The following is a 7,747-nucleotide window of genomic DNA, read 5'->3' as shown; positions in this document are numbered from 1 at the left end:
ATCTCAAAAATATTAAATGGGCTGATGTATGTGCCATCGATGATGCTGAGATTGCATTGAATCTCTTTATGTACTATCTGATGAAAACTATTAGTAAACATGCCCCATTAAATAAATTCACTGTTAAAGCTAAATGTGCACCTTGGATAGACAGCTCCTTAAAGAATGTAATGTCTCAAAGGGACAAGGCCAAAAGGGTGGCTGCTCTTTCAGGTTTGCTGTTGATAGAGAACTCTACTGTAAGTTAAGGAACCAAGTGACCAAAAATAACAAAGTAAATAAGAGCACTTACTATCAGAGGAAATTCACTGACAGTGGCAATGACAGCAAAAAATTATGGAACGTACTTATTTTGTCAACAAGGTCTCTAAACTTAGAGATAACATGGACAACACAGTGTTAAGTCTTGCAGGGATGAGGTTAGGCGCGCTTCCGCGATACTTCCCTGCCAGTTGGCCAGCCGGCAGGAAAGTATCGCGAGACTTGACGAGACTTGGTGACCGAGATCACAAATGAGGTAATTTGATCCCTGGGAGACACCAGGAAACAGCCCCGGGGAGAATATCAGTCTGGTAGTTGTTGAGGGATGAGATTATGACGATATGTGGCGAAAACGGGAATAAAACTGGCTATTTAGATGCAGGAAAGACAGGCTGCCACTTGGCCCCCTCGGAGCTCCATTTTACGACTGGCTTGGACGCTATTGATCTCAAAACAACGCTAGGACGGCCAGAAACGCCGCGGAGATCGCTGGGTGAGTCGTCAGATCACAATTAATGTGAGGAGAGGGGTCCAGGTAAAAAAAAAACGAAATTCTCCTTTAAGTCTCACTCTGATGAACTTGTAAAAAAATACATAATGAAAAATAAGAAGTGTACTTTTGAATTTGACAAGGTTCAGGAAGAGAAGGTGGAAATGAGATGTTAAGATCTTTGCCTGTTGGTGGGTCTGTGGGCACAGACCAGCTTGATAGCAAGTTATTGAGAATTTCTGTGGGACATGTCTCCAAATCTATCTGTCACATTTTTAATAGATGTCTGATCAGTGGTGCGTGTCCAGAATTGTGGAAGGAAGGAAAAATAATCCCGCTTCCTAAAGACACAAAATCTACCTTCTGCGGTCCCAACAGCAGGCCCATTACCACTCTGTTGAGACGGTTGAGTATGAATGACTCTGTGAAAATATATAAGTAGGTTGGCCAATAGTCTTTGCTCAACCGTTGAGCAAAGACTATTGGCCAACCTACTTATATATTTTCACAGTCATTCATACTCAAACTCCTAAATTTCTTTTCAACAATATAACTTATAGTTCAAGTATTCATACATACTCGAGTGGGGGTCAGATGACCTTGCCCTGGCCTAAAACTAATTATATGAAAAAAAACTGTCATATACAGTACAGGTCCGTTGCGTCTTGGAATTGTTTACCAAGCTGTTTGTTCCATAAAAGGGTTTGTTTTAAACGTAACCTCAGATCCCATTTACACTCATACACACTATCACACACACATTGATCTTAGTTTTATATTATTGAATTTGCCATCATCTCCTTTTCATAGTCTATAGTCATTTGCTTTCTATAGTACACAGAGTTGCAGCCCATTAGGGCATAGGCAACTGTTATTGTCTGTCCTGACTTGTAAAATGTTTTATTCTGTATTCTGTGATTTTATTTTGTACTATGAATTTTAGTATTGCTTGTCATTTTTCTATTGTATTTTTACTATTGCATTTTACACTTGTTTGTATTTTACTATCTCTTGTATGATTGTGTAATTGTTTGGACCCCAGGAAGACTAGCGGTCGTCTTGGCGGCAGCTAATGGGGATCCTTTTTAAATAAACAAATAAACCCTCCGGTGTGAAAGGCAAGTGTTTACGCCATCCATCCACCGCGCTATTTCAATAGCAGACTCTATAACGTTGATATACACATGATAGAAACGTGATATTCTACGTATCATGGATTGCAGAAATGTTCAATGCCGACATGTGATTCTGGCGACCAGGCTGGAAGGAGGGAGGTGTGTGTGGGTTGGGGGAAGCTAGGGTGGGTCAGGTAGAACAAAGAGGCAGAAAACACACGGAGGAGACACATTGGGAATTCTTGACAGCTGTTTCATTCGGGAAGGCAATCTCCTCTCTCTCCCCCGGTGCCATATCAGAAAAGGAGGGGAAAAGGGAAGGGAGAGAGAGAGAGAGAGAGAGGGGAAGAGAGAGAGAGAGAGAGAGAGAGGGAGAGAGGGAGAGAGAGAGAGAGAGAGAGAGAGAGAGAGTGAGAGAGAGAGAGAGGGGGGGAGAGAGGGAGAGAGAGAGAGAGAGAGAGAGAGAGAGAGAGAGAGAATATGCACTCTCAGGAAGAAAAAGGGAAAACAGAAGGAAGATCTTTAGGAAAGTTCAGAGGATTAATCCGGCGTGAGGCAGAGAGGGATGGTAGCAGGCGAGGATGAGAGAGGGGAGGAGACTTTCTTTGTCAGAGTAATTGCTCTCAGCCAGTCTAGTGTGCAAACTGGGGAGAGATTATAGGATTTATTCCCATGTAGATTTTCAGCGGAAACGCCTTGCTGGAGCCATTCTCTTCCTTTCAGCAGAACGTACGTGCGGCTTGGGATGTTCTGTATAAATACATAAATACATAAATACTATGCCAGGGCGCCATGTCTTTTATTCCCAGAGACAGTGAGGCAAGAGCAAGTACGCACGCGGATCAAAATGTGTGTGTCAAGGCAAACAAATCGAATGTCAACACAAATGACAGCACGTATACGACTTTAGTGCATAGAATCAGATTATATCATTACAGATGCCAGCTGCAAATTTGTAGCGACATGAGCCATAGTTTGCACCACATACTGTAGGAACGAGCCTTTGTTTGGTGTCAGAAAGGCAGAAAGCGTTAAAGGTGGATAAAGCAGGAGGCAGCGAGAGGGACGGAAATACTAATTATAGATGCTATCGCAGGCGCCAGATATTCAGTGGAATAATTCATTTATTTGATGTCGAAAACAGAGAAACAGTCTGAATTTGGGGGAGGGAGATTATTACGAGATCAAAACCAGCGGCACATATTTGCATTTGTTGTACTACTTTGTTTACCAGACTACTTCAAACAATGTATTACCATTTCAAAGCTGGTCAAGTATGTATAATTCCTTATCCACAAGATAACATTTTGTTTGATTGTTGTTTTTTGTGCCCAGCTAGCCGAGAGAGGAGAACCCGTCAACTTATCTATGCAGTGAACTTCTGCTGACTCTCCCATGACTTGCATAAAATCATCCTGGTAAGGTTCTCGCAGCCTCATGCATGCAGGACAGATGCCTCAAAGATACGTTTTGAAGAATCAAAGACCACCTCTGCAGAGAAGACATTTCTGCGAATTCAAACAGTTCCTTCAACATGTGTCGCCAATCAAACGGCCCTTAGAACACCCTCTGTTTCCAATCGGGCTTTTTGACGGGCTACTTGAAAAGTAAAGGGGTCCTGAATGGAATGAAGGAGTCCCTGTAGTCTGGTGGGATGGGGGGGAGCTTTGAATATGACAGGTCCCATTACCTTCACTGTGGCCCACCAGGGAATGGGCCATGGTTGCCCACTAGCTTGTGTTTCCAAGATAATACACTTAATGGCAGCCTGATGTTGGTCTAAGTGTGTACAGTGGCCTTGATGGTATGTGTCACACACACACACACACACACACACACACACACACACACACACACACACACACACACACACACACACACACACACACACACACACACACACACAATACCACCAACACTTCTTTATAGGCCTAAATTACCCCCAAAACAGCTATCATCTTCACAGCTCCAAGGCTGAAGCTTACGAGGAGCGAGAACCCCGAGTTGAATGAAAGCGTTTTTCTGTAACCAAAGTCGCCTCGTAACCCGTGCAGATAAACGCGGACACTTCTTCATGTGCTTCTTTTACGGCTTTTTCACGCCAACCTCAAACCCCATCGCAGCCTAAATAAACTGCCCGTGTAAAACATCGAGCCGAAGGGGTGACTCCTGGTACATGTCAAAGGAAGTCATGCTTGTTATCGCGATCACATCTCCTCACTTGCGGGGAAGTCCTGCTATAGCGCCTTGAGGGGCGTAGCTGGTCCCATGCATTGTGTGTGTGTGTGTGTGTGTGTGTGTGTGTGTTTGTGTGTGTGACCCTCTGTGGGTGGCAGGGTGGGAAAAGGCCTGGGGCTAGATTGGCACAGGAAGGCCAGGCCTATCGGGGGACTACTGTAGCCCATTTGGGACCTATTTGCCCCAAGGAGACGGACTGTAATTTCACGGTGTGCATGCATCTGGCCTGAGACCTTTGTCGTCCGCCTCCTCTCGACTGTAATCTATTTAATAAAGCAGAAATACCTGATAAAATAACTACCTTCATCCAACTGGCCTCAGTTTGATGCTACCTAGCATGAGGCACACTATAAATTCATGGGGAGAAAAGGGACAATGAAAAGAATAAACTCTTTTACTAGGAATGTGTGTCATAAAGATTTATGTTGGGCATAAAAAAGTTGGGTACACTGTTTCGCACATAAAAAAAAACTAGGAAAAGTGAGTTCAGGTGCGTTTTACCCTCCACTATGTCCCAGGCTGCGATTAGCGGTCGACCAGGATGAGCCAAAAACATATTATTTCCCTGGAGGATGGTGGGATAATCTGTCAGCGAAGCGCTGGAAGCAAAGAGTCCAGCGGAAAGTCTCATATCTGAGACAAAAGCTCCGGTAAACACAAGGTGTCCTCTCTCAGCTCCTCATCTGTTTCCCTGATACATCTCTTCAGTAAGTCGGCCCATCTGTGACTCTCTCCCTCTCTCTCTGATCTGTCTCTCTCTGGCTCTCTCTCTTTCTCTCTCCACTTTCCATGGTCCAGAGAGTGAAAGACATTAACCCTCCTCCAACCCCCTCCCTTACCCACACATTACAGAGACCAGCCTCTTCTGAGATACACACGCACTTGCCAGATGTTGCGCAGAGCTTTGGGGAAGAAGCCCCAGGTATGTGTGTGCGTGTGTGTGTGCGCGCTTGTATAGCTATCCTAGTGAGGACCGATTTGAGTTTTATACCTTGAAAGTGAGGACACTTTGGCCGTTCGTCACTTTCTCACACACCTTCAAAGGGCTGTTTGAAGATTAAGACTTGGCCTTAAATGTTAGGTTAGAATTGGGTGTAGGTTAGGGTTAGGCATTTAGTTGTGATGGTTAAGGTTAGGGCTAGGGGCTAGGGAATGCATTGTGTCAATGAATGTCCTTACTAAGATACCTATACTGGCTTGTGTGTGTGTGTGTGTGTGTGTGTGTGTGTGTGTGTGTGTGTGTGTGTGTGACCCTCCCAGAATTTGCTGCTGTCGCACATCTGCCCAGATTTATGACCCAAAGTTTTTTCCTACAACAGCGCTGGCTTCCTCCCTAGACTTCCCAGCGGGGTGGAGTATCAGAGGGAGAAGCAGGTTGCTCAGCCCAAAAACAGGCCAGTCGACTTGGGATGAAACAGGGATCGTCACCCTCCCAAATCTGGGGACATTAGTGCTTTTTTATCTCGCGGCGGTTCACACGAAACCCATCTGCTTCTCATATCAACAGCTGGTCAAGAGGCCGCCCGCAAACGTAACGGAATCAAGTGCCGTCGATCACTGGAAACGGTCGAAAGGTTTTTATTAGGGAGTGTTATGACGGGGAGGGAATGCAAAAGTGGGACATTAAAGAGTCAGCGGAGCTCTTTCGGCGTGAGTAACGGTCGGACGGAGCGGGGGGGCACGGACAGCTTTACTGTTCCCCCCAGGCCCCGACGAGTTAACGCTGCAAGCCGATACGGCGGGATATCCCTGCTACGTTAACACACACCGCGTTGTGCAGCGCGCACACGTGGAAATTTAGAGCCCAAATCGTGTTTTGATGGCTTGATGTTATGTCTACAGACGAGTCGGCTGGATTTACAGCCGTGATGTCAGCTTTGCAATGATGATGTTATCGGAGATGGGAATGCTTCTCTTTACACCTTGCCACAATGGAGATATAATAGAGTGATCATTTTAATGATTATATAGACAATCGGCAGTAAAGCTCATTATGTGAGATCATTACAGGGCAGATTTGCGATGTAATGTTGCATGTAGCCAGAGTGAGAAGTGAAACAGAGGTGGGTGAGTGAGAGTGCTGACTGGACCAAACAGCCATCATTTCTCTCCATTTACTCTATTGCCACTCAATCAGAGGTAATATTGGGGGAAATGGACTGTGGCTCGCTGGTGGTGTTGAGTCGAGTTCCCTCACAGAGAAACTCCCCCGAGGTATATTATACTCAGGGCTGAAGAAGCCTCTCACGTCTTTTCACCCAGAGTCCACTGTTTAGTCTCCTCTTCATCTTCGGCCTCATTTTCCCCAGAAGTGATATACATCTATCTTTATCCCCCATCCGCACACGTTCTAACCGATTTCCTCCAGATGGACTCCTTCAAAAGCCTCTCCCTTCCTCGGCTCGACGAAGGACTGAGGAAGTTGTGTGAAGCGGGGCCAAAACCTGCCTTCCCACCCCCCCGGAGTTGAACTTCATAAATTTGACTATTTGACTATGACTTTATGGTGGGCGGAGTAGTTATAGGGTGCTATTAGAAGTGGAGCCAGCTCCGGGCAGTTTACAGTGACTTATCATGGACGCAGATTAAAGAGAGGGAGAGACAAGGGAGGATGTGTCTTCGTCTTCCTTTTCTCGCTGCCACTACAAATATGGTGGCCATGTTTTGAGCCAGTGGCAATGGTTCCATAAGGGTTCCCCCAGGTCCTGGAAATCATTGAAATTTTGTGAATTTGAGGGGGGGGGGGGGGGGGGGGGGTCATGACTGAACTGAACGGAACACATTTGAGCCTCGCTGTTTTTTTTTATTGTTCTCTGAGCTTCTGTAAAGCCTGCAAGTTCTCATTGTGTCTCAAACTATGCCGTGTTGGGACCTTGAATTTGAGGGAATTGGGCCTGGAAAGTCCTTGAAAAGTCCTTGAATTTGATGTTTTAGAAGGTGTGGGAACGCTGTAATGTATGCAGTACTAATGCTCTGAGAGGAACTGTTTGGAAAATCCACATTTGTTTTGGTTTCAACTCACAAAAGGAAGGAATGATCCGGCAACTGGCTGACTAGACACAAGTTTTCTGTTATGATATGGTGACTCAGCTCCAACTCTGCTACATCTGAAAAAGAAAAGGCTGCAGTGGCCACTTTTATGATGATGAATACAGAAAAGTTTTGTATTCAAGTTTCATTTGGAACTTTCATATCAGTGAAGCTGCATCTTTAAAATCTATGATGAAAACATACACTTTAAATCTACAATAAGGGAGCAGGAGTACCGTAAATTCCGGACTATAAGGCGCACCGGTGTATAAGCCGCACCTTCAAAGTTGACTATTTTTTTCTTATATAAGCCGCACCGGACTATAAGCCGCGGGTGTTTTAATGTTTTTTTTTTTTTTTTTTTTTTTTTTGTGTTTTAATGTTTAATTACCATATGTAATGCTCCCATTTATTAACATTTCAACAAAACAACATAACACAACACCACCTGTGTTGTTATTTACAGTGCACACAGTGTCATACAGTGTCATACAGTGTGGTGAAAAGAGGGCAAGAGAGGAAATTAAAACAGAAGTGGATTTATAGTTAGAAAGAGTGCTAAAAAAGAGAGATTTTTTTTTTTTTTTTTTTTTTTTTTGGAAAAAATCCATAG

Source organism: Poromitra crassiceps, assembly GCF_964638095.1.
Source record: "Poromitra crassiceps genome assembly, chromosome: 2".
In the NCBI taxonomy this organism is placed as follows: domain Eukaryota; kingdom Metazoa; phylum Chordata; class Actinopteri; order Beryciformes; family Melamphaidae; genus Poromitra; species Poromitra crassiceps.
This window is presented reverse-complemented; position numbering follows the sequence as displayed.